We start from the raw sequence: 20,409 nt of genomic DNA, 5'->3' as shown, positions 1-20,409 counted from the left end.
GGCTGAGCTGATTCAAATATTAATCCTGTGGTCGTTTTCCACAACAGCCTCAATAGGTCCCTGTGATGGAATGTAAGGCTACATCTAGACTACCCACCGTATCGGCGGGTTAAAATCGATTGCTCGGGGATCGATATATGGCGTCTCATCTAGACGCCATATATCGATCCCCGAGCGCGCTTATATCGATTCCGGAACAACACCAACCCCAACGGAGTTGCTGATTTGACAGGGGGAGCCGCGGACATCGATCCCGCGCGGTGAGGATGGGTGAGTAATCCGATCTTAGATATTCGACTTCAGTTACGTTATTCACGTAGCTGAATTTGCGTATCTAAGATCGATTTCCCCCCGTAGTTTAGACCAGCCCTTAATGTCTTCACACCTTCCCCCTGCAGGAGAAGGGCTGTTTGACCAGCTGTTTGCCTTGCTGTCTCTGAGGAACTGGTCTGTGGGTGTTCCCCAGAACTGTAACTTTTTCAGAAATATCATACTGTAAAATCTCACAATTTTCCATACAGTGTTACTACACATTTTAACAGGAGGATAATATTCAGTAGGTTATGTGTTTTCTAATGATACCTCACAAGCCATTTTCCACTAGCAGGGTCTTCTCTGTTCACAGAATTTCTGATAGTTTGATGTCTGCTGGCACTGGATATCACTATTGTGGCATCTCTCTCTCTGTCTCAGTGAGCACCCGCTGTGGTTGTTGAAAGTCTGTGATGGGATCTATGGGATGCAACTGAACAGTGGCACCCCTGAGCCCTTTGTCCCACCACCTGGGCTCCCTCTCACACATGTGATGCTGAGACAAGCTGTGAATCTCTGGCAGATATTGCACTTACACAGACATCCGTAGGTAGGGACACAGCCAACTGAATTACATGAATGCTTCTGCAGCCACTCATAACACTAATGATAGAAAGTCGCCCCCCCCTACAGCTCTGCAGCCTTGCACCCCTGGATCATACCATCTTGCCTTAATCAGAAGCCTGATCAGTGTGAGTTTATTACACAGGGTCCACCCCTCCCTCACTGTGAATAGTACATGAACCAGCCTTGTAACGGAGCTGAGATTTCCCAAGAACTTCAAGCAAAATACACCAGTTTAAGTAGAGCATAAAACAGATTTATTAACTACAGAAAGATGGAGTTTTAAGGATTATAAGTGGTAGGAATAAAAGATCAAAGTAAATTACCATGGAAATTAAAGATAAATTCACAATCTAAACTTTACACCTTATTACACTAGGGCGTAGTTCAGTTATGCACACAGGAAGGCTTAATGCTCGAGCTGCTGCACATGCTGGGCAGGCTTAAGGTCGGGCTCCCCATGGCAGGAGAGAAGAAGACTCGGCCCCTGGAGGGGCAGGCTGGGGCTTCCTGGATCCCATTTGCTCACAGCCAGCGCCCTGCCCCCATTCCCAAGTCATCCATGGCGCCCCCAGGTCGGCCAGAATGGAGCAGCAGTTTTCACTGCACTACGTCCACTTATGGCTTACAGGCAACTCCCAGACTCACCACAGTCCACCATCTCGGCCAGAAAGGAGCCCACTCAGCCTCACCATTGCTGCTTTTCCTTCCCCCCAGAACCCCGCTTCTCCTGGGCTGCAAGTAGCCATCCCTGGGATGCCAACAGGCAGCCACAGGGGTCTGTCTCTCAGCAGCCAACCGCACCTCCATGGGTTCAGCCCTCAGAAGGGCAGGTGGGGGTTTCCTGGATCCCAGTTGCTCACAGCCAGCCCAGCCTCCACCTCTAAAACCATCAGTCATGCCCCCAGGTTGGCCATAAAGGAGCCGCCATTCTCCACTTGGACTCAGCTTTGCTTGTTTTCCTTTCACCCAGAACCTCCCTTCTTCTCCTGGGCTGCAAGTAGCCACTCCTGGGAAGCCAAGAGGCAGGCACAGGATTCTACCTCCCAGCAGCCAACCACACCTCCCCAGGCTTTGCAGAATGAAGGGTGGTGCTCTACTAACCCCACTTAGCCGCACAGCTTCTTCCCTGCCTTCCTCAGCTCAACTTTCCTCTATTGCCCCATTCCTGCCTCACTTCCTCCTTTGGCCAGTCACGCAAAGGAGCCCAGCAGGAAGTGAGAGCCTCTATAGGCCAACCTCCAACAGCAGAGATGGCCAAGCCACAAGCCTCCAAATGGTGACTGGCCTAACTACTCTAGGTTCTCCAGCCTGACACCAAGGTGCTTTCTCCACTGCTGTCAGCATCCTCTGTCATGCAGGGGTTGGAGTTATCCCAGGGACAGGCCAATAGGAGGAGTGCCCTTTCTGAATAACAAGGGGATCTGGGAAAAGAAAGACAGCATGTTTCTGCCTGGTTTTGAACCAGGGACCTTTTGCGTGTTAGGCAAATGTGATAACCACTACACTACAGAAACTCCACCTACTGGGTTGTTGCTCACTCTGGCACAGACCGATGGACAAATCTAGAGAATGTGGTGGTAGCCCCTCGATAGGTCAGCTGGCAGGGCAGAGGACTGGAGCCAGCACTCAGGAAGTCGTCCTTACCTCGCCCGTGTGACTCCAGCTTGAGGGAGAGCTTCTTTTTCTTCTCCTTGCTGACAAAGAGCAAGAGAAGAATGAAAGGTCAGGTGGGCCAACTCGGTGCAGAAGCCCATGCTGTCTTTTCCTGCTGCATAGCCTGAAATGAGGGACTCGTGGCAGTTAAAGGAACTGCTGCACTCTCAGAAAACATCCCGCCCGTGCATAAAGGAGGATAGAAGAGCCTGTTAGTCTTGCACGCTCCCAACTGAACTGTTTCAGCATCTGCTAGGTTTCTTTTTGGCCTGTTACTTTTCTGTCTGGGATGTTGTTGTCAGCTGTGGCACAGAAAAAGGACGTCATTGCGAGCTGCCCATGAAGATAAGATTAACTTTTGCCTTCCTTGCTCGGCTTTACTTGCTTCCTCACCCTATTCCTGCCTTAGTTCCTGTGTTACCTGAAGGCAACGGGGGCCCAGCAGTACGAAGAGGAAGTTAGACAGCTAGACCCTGGTGGCAAAAGTTCTGCCACCGCTTGCCACCCCACTCTCTTCTCCCAGCTTCACATATTGACCGCCAGGGACTTGGTGCCCAGCAGCGCAACGGAAGGCAGTGGACAGAGCCACCCTCGCCTTGAAGCTCTGGCTCATTAAACCGTATCTTCAGTCGCTGATGGCCAATGAGAGACCAACAGCGCTTGCCATTTTAGCACTTGAAAATGCCATTGGTCAGTCACTGGATCTCTTTAATGCTGTTACATAACAAATGAAAATAGAATCTCAGTGTGACATTCTGTACCTTTGGGGGAGTGTGCTGTAACCCCCATATTCCTCATTTTCATATAATCGTGATCTTATATACAGAGCATGCCTTGTAAGGTATCAGGGGAAAGGATATGATCTGCTGAAAGTCATTTCTCTACCCATAGATGTTTACCATTCATGCATATGAAGTTATGAGAATTGTGCAGTGTGGTTATCACTATGCTGTAAGGTGGGGGAGTCAGCCAAATATTAGCTCCCCAGTGACAACAGCAAGGAAAGTAACCAACACCCGGACAGGGTGTCAAACAACCCATCAACAGCCATTGTTCAGCAAGGGAGCTACAGTGCAATCACTTACCTGCAAGAGGACACCCCAGGGGAATTGCTCAGACTTGCTTGGAGAGACGCAGTGATGCTCACCTGACTCTGAAGGGGGAGCAAAGCCAAGAGGGAAGAAAGGACATGATAAAAGCAGAGACATTTGCCATGCTTTTTCTCTCTCGTCCACCTACATCTACAGACACCCCCACACCAAGCAACTGAAGCGCTGACGAAAGGGGAGAGCCTGGCTGAAAAGCCACCAGCCGGCCTGTGGTGAGAAGCATCTAAGTTTGTAAGGACATTGAAAGGGTTAAGATCAGCTTAGAGTGCATTTTGCTTTTATTTCACAAAAACAACGAGGAGTCCGGTGACACCTTAAGAACTAAAAGATTTATTTGGACACAAGCATTCGTGGGTAAAAAGCCCTCTTCTTCAGATGCATGGAGTGAAAATTGCAGATAGAGGCATAAATATATATTGGAACATGATGTAAAGGGAGTTACCATACAAGGGGAGAACCAGTGTTGAAGGCTAATTCAGTCAGGGTGGATGTGGCTCTCTCCAAGTAATTGACAGGGAGGTGTCAATACCAAGAGAGGGAAAATTGCTTTTGTAGTGAGCCAGTCACCCCCAGTCCCTCTTCAAGCTCAAATTAATGGTGTTAAGTTTGCAGATCAGTTGTAACTCTGCAATTTCTCTTTGAAGTCTGTTTTTGAAGTTTTTTGAATGGCTTCTTTTAAATGGCTACTTTGAATGGCTACGTTTAATTGTGTTATTGAATATGAACATGTAAACGTGTTATGGAAGTCCCATGTGGTCTAGTGGTTAGGATTCTTAGCTTTCACCCAGACAGCCTGGGTTCAATTCCCCACACAGGAACAATGCAGAGCTTCTCCTTGGAGGGGAGGCAAGAAACAAAAAGAATAGGAAGGGATCCTGCCAGCAGCAGAGCTGGATAGAGTTGGGAGCAGTACTGGATTTGACATGGTGCCATAGTGCTAGGCCCAAGCTCTGAAGGGACCTGTAACAGTAACTTCCTCCCCTCTGCAGAAAGGGAGCCTCAGAGCAGCCTGGATATTCAGTAGGGGAGCTGAGACCCCATAGGGCCCTGGGAGCTGTAGTTCCTTGACCAGCTCCCTGCCTTGGAGCAGAGAAGGAACATTTCCCAGCATTCCCTTGGCTGCTATCAACAGGAAAGGGAGGAGGGAAGCTGGGAGACTCCATGCGCTGCAGCTTGCTGTGGTTGGGGGGCGGGGTGCCACCTGTGAGTAGGGAAGAGGTGTGACCAAGGAGTAGAAGGCTTTGGCCCAGGTAGCACCCTCAGAAGACTTCCCCAGACAGGCTTAGGGATGCTGGTGTGACCTCGCCTGGCAGCCCCCAACGATGGAACTGGGTGGACTAACTGGACAGGGCCCCTCTCTATCTGAAGCTGGGCAAGGGAGGTATGTGGATCCCACCAGAAGGTAAAATGGTAAGTAAGGAAGGGGAGGCTCTACTGGACCTGGACAGCTTCAGATACAGGACAGGAGGATTTCCACTTCTGAGCCATGAAAATAGAAATGGACTTTTCCTTTCCAGATGTATCTAATATTCATAAAGGGAATCTAGCCCCTGCCTTCCAGATCTGAACACCTCAAAATCAGGAGTGCTCAAGCTCAATTTGGGCAGCTGTTACTTCATTTCTCCCAAATCAAATATGCTGATCCACTGTCATTTACTGTAGAAAAAGTAGGAGAAAATTGAGCAACAAATGTTGGGGTCTTCACAGTGCTAACGAGGGCTGGAATTGCTATTTTCAACAGCCATTACACTTTTTTTTTTAGTTTTGTTTGTTTAAAAGGAAGACAGTGATATTGCACTGGCAAATTCCCCATAGAAACAAAGAATGGAACAAAAGAATAATAAAGGCACCTCAACTTTCCTCATTTATGTAGGACGGTCTTATTAGATGGATCCAGACATCTTCCAATCACAGAAGCTGATAATTGTTCCACTTTACTGCAGTTCTGTAACCATGCAGGAACCTAGAGGAGGAAAGTGCCTAACTCCAGAGTCTGCAGCTGCCTAGGGCCAGTGCTGAGGATTTAGAGTCCCTAGTGCTGCCCTTGCAAGGTTCAAGCATGCTCAGCCTTGGCATTGCCTCCGCTCCTGCGGCTAGTAGCTGCAGCTGTCTAAGGCTGGCCTCTGGCAGTTGCCCCATGGCTGTAGCTAGAGAAACTACAAGTGGCTCTATGACTCCTGGGGCCATTAAGCTAGAGCTCCTAAAGACACTGGAGTTAACCTCAAGGAACAGAGGTCACCAGTAGGAAAGGAATGTCGGGGGAGCAGGGAAGGCGGGAGCAGGTCAGGCTTGCAGAGGGAGCTTCCAGCTGGTTGGGAGCATGTCCAAAGTAGAAAGGAAACAAGTATGGGGAGAGGTGGTGGTGACCAGGTAGCAGACTAGCATGTAGATGGGAGCAGAGGGAGAGACGCTGGTGTCTTCAGATTCCCAAGGGCTAAGTCCTCACTTTGGGGAAATGGTGTTTGCAGGTGGCTTGCTCACATGGCAGGATGGGGGCTGAGGGAGGGATCTGTCAGAAATGATCAGGTGTCTGCTGGCTTTAGGACTTTGAGCTGAGACTAGGACCACATGCAGTGACTGGTGACATGGGGGGTACTGGAGACGTGGCTAGAGAAGGTCTGAACGAGGAAAGAGATAAATCTGTGGGGAGTTTCCTTGGTCACTATGAAAGTTCTGCTCACTGTGGACACTGGTAAACCCACATGGGTGTACAGCTCAATAAGAAAACCCGCGGGCTGAGGGAGCTGTGTATGGCAATGCATATAGTCATGGAGAGGTGTGTGATCAAAATGAAAAATGTCTCTGAGGTTCAGTACCGGGTATACGAAGGCACCAATGGCACTGCCCCACCAGGCCCACACTCGGAGCCCACAGTTACTACACTGGGGCCCCCAAATATGTTTGGTGCCAGGGCCAACAAAAGGTTAATCCAGCCCTGACTGCCTGAGCACTATTTCAGCCTCACATTTTTGGGTGGAACTCCCACAGTGAGAGCTGCAGAGCACTCCCCCGCAACACACACGCACACACTCGTCCTGGTGTTGGGAGGGCAACAGGAGAAAGGACAAAAGAAGAGATGAAGAGAAAGGAGGGAGGGACAGGTGGATGGAGGAAAAGGTGAAACACAAAGGACAAACCCTAATGTCCCCATGATTCTAAGGGACAAAATCCCAGGTGCGGAATAAAATTCTGCCTCCTTAAGCTCATGTTTTCCATGCCTAGAATTCAACTCTCACCAGATGGATCAGACTGAACAGGTTTCACACCTCCAGGAGGCTCTTACCTTCTAAACAGGGACGGCTGTTTTCTAGTAAAATCACTACAAGGAAAGGAGAAAACTGGAAAGAGGTTTCTCCTGGCGCTCACGTCCGTGAACCCAAATACTCTCTCAGTCCTCAGACAGAGACCTGGAGAAGGAGACTTGCTGAAGCAAAGCCACAGGGGTCTCTGAGGTTTCCCTAGCCCCTGGCCCCTGACTGATGTCAGGATCTCTCTGTGAGGTCACCACCTGCTCACCAATAGTCTTTGACCAATAGTGTGAGGTCCTGCAAAAGGCCTTTGTGATGTCACTGCCACACCCCGCCCTTGCTGTGCCAATGTCCTGCCCCGGCCAGGCACTTTGGAGCTTTGAGCTACTCCCTGTGGATCACCTCACTCAAGGAGCTTTTCTGTAGAGCATCCTCAGATGTCTAAGCACACGAGTGCCATGGCAATGAACTGACACACATGGCACCAAGAGGAGATCATTAGTAGACTAACCTATAGGAGAAGGACACCCCAGCATTAGTAGGGGAGAAATCCCTACTGAACATGCATTACACCTAGCAGCCCCTGCGTGGGGTCGGGCAGGGGTTGCGGAGGGGGGAGACCTGGGAAAGGGATGGATGGAAAATGTCTGTGCGGCCGAGACATGGCCGGGGGGCGAGGGGAGAAGAGCAGGTGACCCCTGAGGAGCGGGGAGAAAAAGGGAGGGCTGAGATCCCCTCGGAATTACCACTGCCCCCTCCGTGGAGATCCCCCTCCTCTCCTGTCCTGCCCCCTTTCTCCCTAGAGAGCAACAAGCAACATCCAGGCTGACACCCCCTTCCCTCAAACCCCTGAGAAGTTCCCTGTTCCCCTCCCCCCATTGTGCCCCATTTTCTCTCCCCTTTGCCAATGGCCAGTTCAGATCTCAGGTTTGGGGTGTTTCTCCCCATTTTCACCTGCAGTGATTTGTCCTTGTGTAGGTGGGAAATGGTTCCCCCGAGTGATTTCTGAACTGGGCAGAGGCTGGGGGGGGCCTGAGACAGGGACACCTCTGGGTTGGGCTGGGGGGGCCACTCTCTGCTGGCAACAGGGCGTGGGAAGGGCCAGGAAGGGGAGGGGGGAGCAAGTGTCCCCCATAGAGAGGGTCCAGCCCCAGGCTGCTACCAGTAGCACATTCCTATCCTGGCCGGGGTGGGGGGGGCTTTCTCCAGCTGGGACCTGCCCCCTAGGCAGCCCCAGGCTCTGACCGCACCAGCCCCGCCTGGAGCCCCCAGTGAGTGAGAGACCCCGGAGGGGGAGGGGGAGGGAGCACTGGGCCCTGACAGGAAAGTGACTCTCTCCCCTCAGATCTTGGTGTTTTCCTCTCATGTTATCAAATATGCAGTTTGTGACACAATTTCTTTGCAAATCTCAAAGATTCAAATAAAATAACCTAAACATTTGCCCCACTTCTCTCTAGTTGTCTATTTCTAATTGTATATGCCCTGAGATTTTCCTGTCTCTAATTATAAAATAATAAGAAAATCTCAGATTTACACCTTTTCTCAGATTATTGAACACAAAATGTTTGCAAATGTTGCCCATTTCCTCTTTATTCATTTACCAAGTATTCATGTGAAACACTCAGATTTTATCTCCTATCAACAACTGATATAAAATCCCTCTGATTTTCCACTTTCCTCTCTATAATTTGCAAAATGGATCCAAAATCTCTGATTTCCACCCTTTGTCTTTCATTTCTGAACACTGATCTGAAAGCTCAGGTTTTCCCTCTGTGTCATTATCAAATGTCAATTAACAATCCTCTCAAGTTTTGTGCTGTTCCTTATGTTTCTAAATCCCAAAAACTTCTTCCTTCGGGGGAACCTGTTGCCCTGAGTCGCTCTCCATTCTGGATGTTGCAGGAGATTACATTTCCCAGTGATTGTCTTTCCCCTCTCCTTTGAGGATCATTTGTTCCCTCTTTTAGCTCTGTTAGATATTTGCCAAAGAAAGAGACCAGCCTGATATTTAATACACATCAAAGCCAGAGGCCTCCCCCTGTTTGGGGATCAGTGGTTCGCAGCTGGTAGTGGGAGAGTTGGCTGGCCCCTTTTCTTTTCTCCAGCTGGCACAGGATGAGGGGGTCACTCTGAGTGCAGCATGTCTTGAGAAGTATCCCAAACCACAAGACAAATGGTCTCTGTGAAGGGTTGCTTCCCACAGTGCTAAGATGTAGCCACCTCTGGCAGGATCCATGCTGGCTACTATTTGCTAGTGACAGGCCACGGAAATTTCTTACCTATTTTGCCCCTCCATGCCAGGCCTGTACAACATACGGCCCACGGGCAACGTGCGGCCCGTGAAGTCTCACTGTGCGTCCCGCAGCCGGGAATCAAAGGGCTCTGGGCTGCCCGTAGCCGCGGGGAATCCAAACCCCTTTAAAGTTCAGCCGCGGCCGGGATTCAAAAGGTTCTGAGCTGCCCGCAGCCGCAGGGAGCCCAGAGCTCTTTAAATCTCAGCCGCAGCCAGGATTTATAGGGCTCTGGGCAGGCTGGCGGGGAGCTCAGAGCTCTTTAAATCCCAGCCACCAGGGCCGGCTTTAGGCCAATTTAACCAATTCCCTTGAATCGGCCTCGCTCCTAAGAGGACCCCGCACCCAAGCCCCAGTACCAGCAAAAGCCAGTGCGCTGTACCAGGGTGGCCCAGTTTCCCCAGGGGGCAATTTAAAAGGCCTGGGGCTCCCAGCAGGGGCTGGAAGCCCAGGCCCTTTAAATTGCCACTAGAGCCCTGCTGCTGGAGCCCTGGGGTATGGCTGCGGGGCTCTGGGGGCTATTTAAAAAGTCCAGGACTCCCATTGCTTCTACCTCCCCGGCCCTTTAAATAGCCACTGGAGCCCCGCCGCTTCCCCAGGGTTCCCGCGGCTATTTACAGAGCTGGGGCAGTGGAAGCAGGGGCGCCTCGGGCCCTTGAAATAGCCCCCAAGCCCCAGGCTGCTGCTGCTACCCTAGTGGGAGAGGGGGGAGGAGGAGGAGGAGAAGGAGGCACTCACCATAGAGGATGGGCTGTACCCCCTGTACCTGCACCCCCTGCCCTGCCTGCAGCCAGCCCATCCCCAGCCAGCCCCTGCTGCACCCCCTGCCCGCACCAGCCCCGCACCTCCTGCCCTGCTTGCACCAGTTCCTGCCTGCAGCCTGCCCATCTCCAGCCAGCCCCACACCCCCTGCCTTGCCTTCAGCCCTGCACCAACCCCTGTCTCCAGCCAGCCCTGCACCCCCTTCCCTGTCTCCAGCCAGCCCCTGCCACACTGCCTGCCCTGCCCGCACCAGCCCTGCACCCCCTGCCCTGTCTCCAGCCAACCCCGTACCCCCTGCCTTGCCTTCAGCCCTGCACCAACCCGTCTCCAGCCAACCCCTGCCGCACTCCGCTGCCTGAAGCCAGCCAGTCCCACACTCCTTTGTCTCCAGCCCTGCCAACCCATGCAGCACCCTCCCTGTGGCCCTGCCTGAAGCCAGCCAGCCCACCCCACACCTCTTGTCTCCAGCCTGCCCCACACCCCTTGCCCAGCCTGCAGCCAGACCCTACCTCTCGCATCCTCCCCCTCCCCCACCTCCAGCCAGCCCCATGTTCACTGGTGCCCTGCAGTTCCGAGGGAAGTAACCCTGCACACCTGCTTCAATGAGATGAGCAGGGAGCAGCTGGGACCCACACATGTGCACCCTAGCACACCCTAAGGGAGTGGCAGAGCTCATTTCTAGTTCAGACCCATCTTTTTAAAAAAGAACTTTTAGGTAGGGTTAACATACATCTGTACTTTCCCGGACATGTCAGGCTTTTTGGTTCTTAAATCGCCATCTGGGAGGAAAATACGGACGTATGGTAACCCTACTGGTACAAAAAATACATACTGTGGCAGAACTTTTTATAGGGAACCGGTTGTTAAGAACTGAAAGGCTTTTTTTTCCCCAGTCATCCCTGCGGGGCCCCGCACTTCCTAAAGCCGGCCTGCCAGCCACGGCCGGGATTCAAAGGGCTCTGGGCTGCTCGCAGAGATTCCCGGCCGCAGCTGAGGTTTAAAGGTCTCAGGTCTCCCCACCGCCACGGGCAGCCCAGAGCCCTTTGAATCCCGGCAGCAGCTGAGATTTAAAGGGCTCAGGGATCCCTGTGGCTGCAGGCAGCACAGAGCCCTTTGAATCCTGGCGGCAGCTCCAGGGGATGGAGTGAGGCTGGGATTTCAAGGGCTCAGGCTCCCCTCAGCAGCAGGAGCTCTGGGACCTTTAAATCCCTGTCCCAGCCCTGAAAAGCTCCGGGTTCCCCCAGTCGTCAGAGCCCCAGGCCCTTTAATTTGACCCTGAGGGCTCCCAGCCACCTCTTTGGCTGGGAGTCCCTGGTTGATTTAACATCAAGTAACACCTCCCCACCACCAACCTTCCTTTTTGACCCACAGCTGTTTTGGTGGGGCGGCGCTGGGGAAGGAGGGTTTGTTTCTGCAGGGCTGGGCGGGGTGTTTCCGCCAGGCTGGGAGGTCCTGAGTGGGGGGTGTTTCCGCAGGGCCGGGGGGTTTCGGTCCTCAGCTGTTTTCTTTGGAGTATTGTGGCCCTCGCTGTTTTACTCAAAGTACTGTACAGGAACTTTTCAGGGGGATTAAGGCAAAATGCCACATTTATTAGTAATACAGGTATCAATTAATACTCTATGATATGCACATGAGATATATATCACAGTCATGCATTCACGCACACACACAGACATAAACACACTCCGTCTTGCTGTTGTTACCAACTAGTTGCTCCCCTTAACTGCACTGGCCAGGTGAGTTAGATGGGGGAGGGGTGGAGCCGGACTTCTACCGATCCAAATCGATGGTCCGATGGTGACAAGACGAGATCCGGGGTCCTTCTGCAAGACACCTCGCATTTATAGCAGCTTCCCTCTTATGCAAATCTAGACCAGATTCAAAATCTGGGTCTGGGTCCGTTGGTCTTTGTGCTGCTTTTCTCTGGGTGTTGTCCCAATGCTGCTCAAAGAGGGTGTTTTCTAAAGAAGGTGCTTGCTTCTAATCCCTGAGGCCATCAATATGTCTGCTCTTCTTTATTGGGCCCACTTGACAAGTTGTATTGTCCTTTGCTCTGGCTCCCATTCCCTCTTCAACTGTTGTAGCTGTCTGGAGGTGGGTGTCTTCCAAGCCTCACTCATTCACACCTCATTCAGTCAATAGAGCAATTGATTACAGAGTGCGGGGGAAGATCTTATTCTACTTCTAGCAAAAAGGCACATGTTTTCTTTTACTTTAACTATACTATCCTTAGGGGCTATAACATTTGATACAAAGTTTTCTACCAATTCTCTATATAGGGATCTAATACAAAGTTGTATGAAAATAGAGAGGCACAATGCCAAGTCATATGAATTACAAAATAACATCATGCCGGATGCAATGTCATAAAGATAAAGATACTTAATACAAAATAACACAATGCAACGTTATAAAGATTTATAGAGATAGTTAATACAGAGATTTCTCTACATCACCACTTTACGAGTTGTGCAGGCCTGCTGACGGCATTCGCAGGGCTTCTTGCTCGTGTGGATTCTCTGATGCTGAATAAGGTGAGAGCTGCGATTGAAGGTTTTCCCGCACTCACTGCATTCATAGGACCCCTCCTGTGTGTGGATTCTCTGATGCCGAATAAGGTGTGAGCTGCGACTGAAAGTTTTCCCGCACTCACTGCATTCAGGAGGGAGAGGATAGCTCAGTGGTTTGAGCATTGGCCTACTAAACCCAGGGTTGTAAGTTCAATCCTTGAGGGAACCATTTGGGAATTGGTCCTGCTTTGAGCCAGGGGTTGGACTAGATGATCTCTTGAGGTCCTTTCCAACCCTTATAAGCTAGGATTCTATGATAGGATCTCTTCCCTGTGTGGATTCTCTGATGCCCAATAAGGTGCGAGCTGCGACTGAAAGTTTTCCCGCACTCATTGCATTCACAGGGCCTCTCCCCTGTGTGGATTCTCTGATGTTGAGAAAGGCCTGATCTGTAAGTGAAGTTTTTCCCACACTCAGCACATGTATTTTTTTTGCTTTTCCCTGCAGATTTCCTGCTGTATTCTGGTTTCCTTAAGGCCCTTCTGAGTTCCCTGACAGGAAATAAATTTATCCATTTTCTCCCCTGGCTGGTTTCCCTGCTCTTTTTCTGGTCTGTGCTGAACCTCACACGTCATTGCATCACCTGCTGTGATAGAGACAGAAACCTCAAACAGGGATGGAAAGGGGAAGGCCAAACCAAAACAAGTGCTGGAGAGAGGACAAATAAAAATCAGGAACTCAGCTCCCCCCAACAGGAGAGAGGAGGGGATCAATTCAGCCTTCACATCCCATCCAACTTCACAGGGGGAAGGGAGAAAGCTACTGCCCGGTGTCTGCTAGCATCTATAGGAAGCCTTGAGCTATATTTACCCTGTGGATGCGACCCCTGCTATGGACAATAATGAACTGAGAGACTTCCCAAGAGCTTTGTAGGGCATCCTAGATGTTTCCTTCAGGCACTTACAGATTCTGAGTTGGTTTAATGTTTCCTCATCTGTGCGGGGAGATCTCAGGATCTCTCTTTCCTCTGAACCCTGGAGCTCTGGGACCCATGGCTCTTCCCCTTGTTCCAGCTGGGAGATCATATCACGTTGGAAAACCAGAAACTCCGCTCAGATGAAAGAAAACAAAGGAGTTCAGTTGATTTCATACAACTTGATCATCAAAAACATTCTGTTAATTTATCTTCAGTGCTTAGTGTGACCTAGTGTGCCTGGGGCAGTCCTCACTGAAAATGCCAAGGTCAGAGCAGGCTGAAAAAAGGGAGAGCAGATGCTCCCCATACTGGTGGTTAACACTGAAGTTAAACTCACTGACCAGTCACAAACTGTGCTTCTGATCCCACACACTGGTTAACGAGACTCTGAAAAAAGAAATCACACGGCCCCCTTTATTGCATGACAGTTCTCTGACTCCTAATCAGCAACTAGGTCCGGTACAGTGAGAGGTTATTTAAAAACTCTGCTCACTGTGATACAGCATGGCCAGAGGGCAACAGGAGAGTGATCCTAACTGGATCCAGGAAGTGGGTGGGTAGAAGGTTAGCCACATTACCCAGGTTTGGATCTCATCCAAAATACCATGCTGCCAGCCAATCCTTTAGCAATTAAACTAAATGTTTAGAAGAAAGAACAAATGAAAGAATGAAGTTAAATTCCATCCTTCCAGACAATTCTTTAGCATCTAAACTAAAGGTTTAAAAGAAAGAAAGACAGAAAGAATTTAAATGGAAAAGCAGTCAGATACATTCCAAAATGGATATATCAGGTTCTTAGCAGTATTGGTGAGTTGCTGGCTTGAAAGTCTGTCTGGAACGCATCCACCGCTTGGATGGGTCATTCAGTCCTTTGTTCCAGGGTTCAGTTTGTAGAGAAGTTGCTCCAGAGGTAGGAAGGGGGATTGAAGACAAGATGGAGATGATGCAGCTGCGCTTTATATTCCTTTTGCCATGTGGCTTGTACTTCCTGTGTCCCAAACACAAGCTTCACAGCACATGGCATGGAAAAGCTTTGGAGGTTTCATTACACAGGCAAACCCCGGCATGTCTTGCTGACTCAATAGGTGTGTCCCCTTGGTCCATAGGTTCATTGTACAGCTGATGACCCTCAATGGGCCATCAAACATGCTAGGCAATGTTGATGCCAATATGTCTGGGGGTGTCACCCAGAAAAACTGCACAAGTCTGGAAATACAGATATACCTTACATATCTGTAACTCACAATACAAAGGTGATAGAAACATAGAAACAAAATTATCATACTTGGCAAATCATAACATTTTCACTGACACTTTACATGGCATACCTAGCATGATTCATTGCAATTTTATCAGATTATATTATTTTATTATTAATACCAAAGTGTCTCACAATTTCATGCAGTCTCACACTTGCTAAACTAGTGAATTCCCAGGACCAGTTCCCCAGGTCCTTGAAGATGCCAAACATTGTGCTTATGAGGGATTGAAATACCCACATATCTGCTGGGAACACACACACAGACACTGTGTCAATCTGTACCCCTGTGTTCACTCCTCTAGAAAATTATGATCAATTTTGTACCCAGTATGGCTTGTGAGGTATCATTAGAAAACACATAACCTACTGAATATTATCCTCCTGTTAAAATGTGTAGTAACACTGTATGTAAAATTGTGAGATTTTACAGTATGATATTACTGAAAAAGTTACAGTTCTGGGGAACACCCACAGACCAGTTCCTCAGAGACAGCAAGGCAAACAGCTGGTCAAACAGCCATTCTCCTGCAGGGGGAAGGTGTGAAGACATTAAGGGCTGGTCTACACTACGGGGGGAAATCGATCTTAGATACGCAAATTCAGCTACGTGAATAACGTAACTGAAGTCGAATATCTAAGATCGGATTACTCACCCATCCTCACCGCGCGGGATCGATGTCCGCGGCTCCCCCTGTCAAATCAGCAACTCCGTTGGGGTTGGTGTTGTTCCGGAATCGATATAAGCGCGCTCGGGGATCGATATATGGCGTCTAGATGAGACGCCATATATCGATCCCCGAGCAATCGATTTTAACCCGCCGATACGGTGGGTAGTCTAGATGTAGCCTTACATTCCATCACAGGGACCTATTGAGGCTGTTGTGGAAAACGACCACAGGATTAATATTTGAATCAGCTCTGCCTGAGGCTCTTTTCTTGGTTACAAGCACGCAGGGGGCGACAGCTATTGGAATACTGTTCCTGAGCTAAAAATCACACAAGCCTTTTACAGTTTAAAACCACAAACAATGACACATACGTTGCACGTTAATTTCCTTATTTGGAATATATTGCAAAATATGATGCAGGTCAAAAGCAAGCTGAACAATCAGTTTTCCATATTTGGCCTTTCCTGTTATTTTTATTACACCTGGTGATATGGGAGCAAGACTCTCCATGTCTCAAGAAATGTCACTACCAACCTAGGCCATTTTCACATGCTGGGGTGCAATCCAGATCAGCGAGGAGTTGTGTCATCTGTAATCCTGGGTGAGATTCAGTGTTCTGCTGCTGGAGCTCCCCTGTCTGGATACTCCCAGCCAGCGTTCAAGGACGCACTGAGTGTCTGTATGATAAGTAACCCTGGACTGGCAGCTCTGACTCCAGCCGCCTGCTTGTTACACCCCAAGCACATTCTGGTTTGGGTAGAGAAGGCTCAGGGTTTGAGAGAAGGCTGGGGGTAGGAAGCTTCTGTTCATTATGCTGGACCTAACCCCAGTTTTACTTGAGTAAAGAGGAGATATTTGACATTGTGTGATGCTGCTCCTGTGCTCTGTTCCCAAAGTGTTCTGCAGCAGAGGAGGGTCTCTAGTAGTATGTATGTTACTGGCCTATTGGGGTGATGCTGAAACAGGACAGGGTACAGATGGCATTGTGGGGGTGGCATGAACCTTCACTCTTCATTTCCCCTTCCAAGAACAGAAGGGACAGGAATCCTTACCCAGCAAGACCATCGTCTCATAGTTCCCCTGCATGACATCTCTGTAGAGGGCTCTCTGAGTGGGGTCCAGCAGAGTCCCCTCTTCCCTGGAGAAATACACAGCCACCTCCTCGAAGGTCACCGGCCCCTGAAAGAGCAGGAGTCCAATACTCAGTACCTGCTGACCCACTCACAACCCCACTATTCACGGAACAACAGCACCAGGGAAATGGAAGCTCCGGGAGGCACATGTTAACAGAGTCCCAACCCACCTTGCTTACAGCAGCCAGGAGGCATCAGAGGGTAGAAAGAGAGAACCTTTGTGTCTCCCATCTGACAGACAGAAGCAGGGTCTTCACATTTATCACATAGCTACTAGCCAGAGCTTAATATAGGAGATGGGGCTGTCTCTGGACCCTGATAGTGGCTCCCTGGTAGGAATCCAAGCACTCTCCAAATAAAATATATGGAAGAAAGGGGAAGTCAATCATAAAGAATAGAAGTTAGAAGGTCAGAATTGTAGTGCCCATTAACAAAGGTTTAGAGAAAATAGAGCCTATCAAACTAACGGGATATCCTTATTGGATGAGATCAAAAGTTTGGTTGCAGCTAATAGTATTGATGTAATATACCTAAACTTCCGTAAGGGACATGACTTGATTAGCACAATATTTTTACTAAAAAAAACTAGAATGATACAAAATAAACACGGCATACATTAAATAGATTAAAAACTCTGATAGTAAATGGGGAACCATGATCGAGTGGATTTCTTTCTAGCAGGTTCCTGCAGGGATTGGTTCTTGGCCCTGTGCTATTTAACATTCTTATCCATGACTTAGAAGAGAGTACAAAATCATCACTGATAAAGTTTACAGTTGCCACAAAGATTGGGGTTGGTGGTAATTAATGAAATGTCAGTAGATTCAGGCTCCATCGCTGAGAGTCTGGGAAGTTGTCCCAGCCCTGGCTGGAGGGTTATTTCCTGTTCCACAAAGAGGGGAAGTTCCATTCCCAACTCCTGTGCCTTGAAATTAGGACCTATCTGACACTACACCCCCATATTCATCATAGTGGTATGATTATAATATGATTAGGACATAATTATGATCTATTTTGTAGAAGATGCATCATGTGTGGTGTCACTGGAAAAGTTCTGATTTGCTGAATATGATTATCCTATTTGTGTGCACATATCATGTTCGTATCTGAAGTTATGGATATTGACTCTGGATCTGTATTTCAAATGTGCTTACTCTGGGTAACACCCACAATGAGCCTTTCAGGTACAACAATGAAGAAGCCAGACAGTGCTGATGGCTCAACAAAGACAATGGACTGTGGAAGAGCTTAGCCTTCCTGTGAATGTTTCAGCCAGCCTATGAAGTCATGGCTACTATGACTCAGCAGGGCCTGTGACCAGACCACATGACACTAAACTCCATTTTAGTACCTGTATTTTTCCACAAACTGGACTAGGAACTGAGTTTGGAACAAAAGGTTCCCACCATATGGAAAAGCTACATAAGGTGGGGTGTGACATCATCTCTTGGCCTCATTCTCCACACAAGAGAACTTCTGGAAACACCTGAGAAACAAAAACGGATGTGGGGGAAGTGCTACTCCCAGTATCAAGAGATTTCTAGCTTGTGTATGGAAACTTGGGGGACTGCTTGTACCATCAGTCAGGGTGAGAAATTGCTAATTCAAATTCTATCCATCTAGTATGTTAGGCTTAGTCTGAGTTTCGGTTATTTGCTAAATAATCTGCTTTGATCTGTTTGTTATCACTTATAATCACTTAATCTATCTTTCTGCAGTTAATAAACTTGTTTGATGCTTTATCTTAACCAGCGTATTTTGAGTGAAGTGTCTGGGGAAAATCTCAGCTTGTTTTGCACATCTGTCCCATATCGAGGGGAAGGGGAACTACATTAATGAGCTTGTATTATAGAGATCCCTGTGCACTATAAGATGGTATCATTCTGGATTTATACTACAGCAAGTGTGCAAGGTTGGGGAATGGGAAATTGGCTCTTGTCTTCTATCTGTCCTTGAGTGGCTTAGGTAACGCACTCAGGTAGCTTAGTTGGCTGCATGGCGCCACCTGCTGTTGTGTTGGGTGATAACAGGCCCTGGAGAGGCTGGCGAAATCTCCAGCAAAGCAGTGTGAGAAGGGCCAGCCCAGCGTGAGGGTTAGAGGACACAGCAGTTCCCAGAAGCTCCACAAACTGCCTCCTGGGGGTGACAACCCATCATGCCCTACACTACACAAGTCTCAGCAGGTTTGTCACATGCTGTCCCCTCCCTTTCTCCACCCGAGATATTTCCTGCTTCCCACCACCTCTAGCAATTCCCACCCTCTTATGCATTTACTGCTCCTCAACCTCCAAGCAGAGCCCGCAACCCTGATAATCTCTTACCTGAGCCAGCTCCATTGCAGCCATTTCCTTGCCCCTGGGAGGACGAGATGATCTGCAGCGAAACATGGATGTTATTCTCTGGCCTGCCGGGGTGAAAAGGGCAAGGTGTGAGAATTCAGACTAGGCTTTTGTCCATTCCACAAGCCGATTCCCCCCAGCTTTTCCCCTGCTAATGCACATTCTAGGTTCTAGCACACTGTGAAGCACAGAGTGACCTTATTCCAGTACAGGCCTAGCCCCCTCCCACCAGGGTGTAACCCTCTGACACATGGGGAAACCCTCCCATTAACAGTCTCTCTCTTACACGTATCAAGTTTGCGGACAACACCAAGCTGGGAGGGGTTGTAAGTGCTTTGGAGGATTGGATTAAAATTCAAAATGATCTGGACAAACGGGAGAAATGATCTGAAGTAAATAGGATCAAATTCAGTAGAGACAAGTGCAAAGTACTCCACGTTGGAAGGAACAATCGGAGGCCAGAGAAGAGCAGAAACAAAGGAGTCACTTTGGGGGATTCTCCCTGTCATTGTCCCCAAGGCAGCTGTCTCAGGTTTACAAAGGTGTTTCATGTTCCAGCCTTTGTACAGTCTCTCCTGGGAGTGCCCCTTTCATGGACTGGGCCTAGTTTTAGTTGTTGGTAGTTAACAATCTTGGTTTATTGTTCATCTAACCAGTATGTGTGGATTGAAGTGTGTTGGAAACTCTGTTTGGGATAACAAGCTGGTGCATGTCATTTTCCGCTGATGAAATGACAGACTTCATATGAGCTTGGGTCGTTCAGTAGCGTGCTGGACAGTGCAAGATGCACATTTCTGGGGGAAAGTTGGGCACTTGAGAATTTGCTGGTTTTCTCCTGAGGTGTAATTCATGAGTGGCTGTCTAGCAGCACTCAATACTGTGTAGCTGGGAGTGAGTTACATGCTGGAGACTGTGTGATAATTGGCCAAGAGGGGCTGTTCTCGCGGGAAAACAGTGGAAAAGGCACCCCATGCTGGAGGACTGAGGTACAGCTATTTAACAGTCCAGATTGTACTCTGGGTAACATCACAGACACTCATTATGACAGAGCCTCTTACAACACAGAGAAAGTAAATCCATGTCCCAGAAATCGAAGACTCCAGACAGAGGGCAAGTGTCCCTGGCACTGCTTCTTGCTGACAGAGAGGTTCAGAGACAGTGCGAGAATCCTGGGGAAGCTGGGAACAGGAAGCATGGGCTGGCGGGGTTCGGTGGAGAAAGGGAACAGGAAGGGCAGGGATATTACTGAATCCAGGATCTTAGCAGTACTAGATGACAGGATAGCACATAGTGCAGCCCATTGGAAAACACAATCCCAACTATACATACAAAATGATGGGGTCTAAATTAGTTGTTTCCACTCAAGAGAGTGATCTTGGAGTCACTGTGGATAGTTCTCTGAAAACATCCACTCAATGTGCAGCAGCAGTGAAAAAAAGTGAACAATGTAGGAAATAATTAAGAAAGTGATAGATATGACAGAATATCTCATAGATCATATTTGTAAAAACAGCAAATAAATCCATGATACACCCACATCTTGAATACTGCATGCACATGTCACCCCATCTCAAAAATAG

At 48.9% G+C, this 20,409-nt stretch overlaps 1 non-coding gene across 1 annotated transcript; it reads right to left on the bottom strand.

The window, feature by feature from the left end:
- Window positions 1–2,320: 2,320 nt before the first annotated feature.
- Window positions 2,321–2,393, bottom strand: TRNAV-AAC (transfer RNA valine (anticodon AAC)). Its single transcript has one exon. It is a non-coding gene; the product is annotated as a tRNA-Val (tRNA).
- Window positions 2,394–20,409: the final 18,016 nt, after the last annotated feature.

Source organism: Gopherus flavomarginatus, unplaced genomic scaffold (assembly GCF_025201925.1).
Source record: "Gopherus flavomarginatus isolate rGopFla2 unplaced genomic scaffold, rGopFla2.mat.asm mat_scaffold_45_arrow_ctg1, whole genome shotgun sequence".
In the NCBI taxonomy this organism is placed as follows: Eukaryota; Metazoa; Chordata; order Testudines; family Testudinidae; genus Gopherus; species Gopherus flavomarginatus.
Note: the sequence above shows the minus strand (reverse complement) of the source record. Positions and strands in the feature narration are given on the sequence as shown.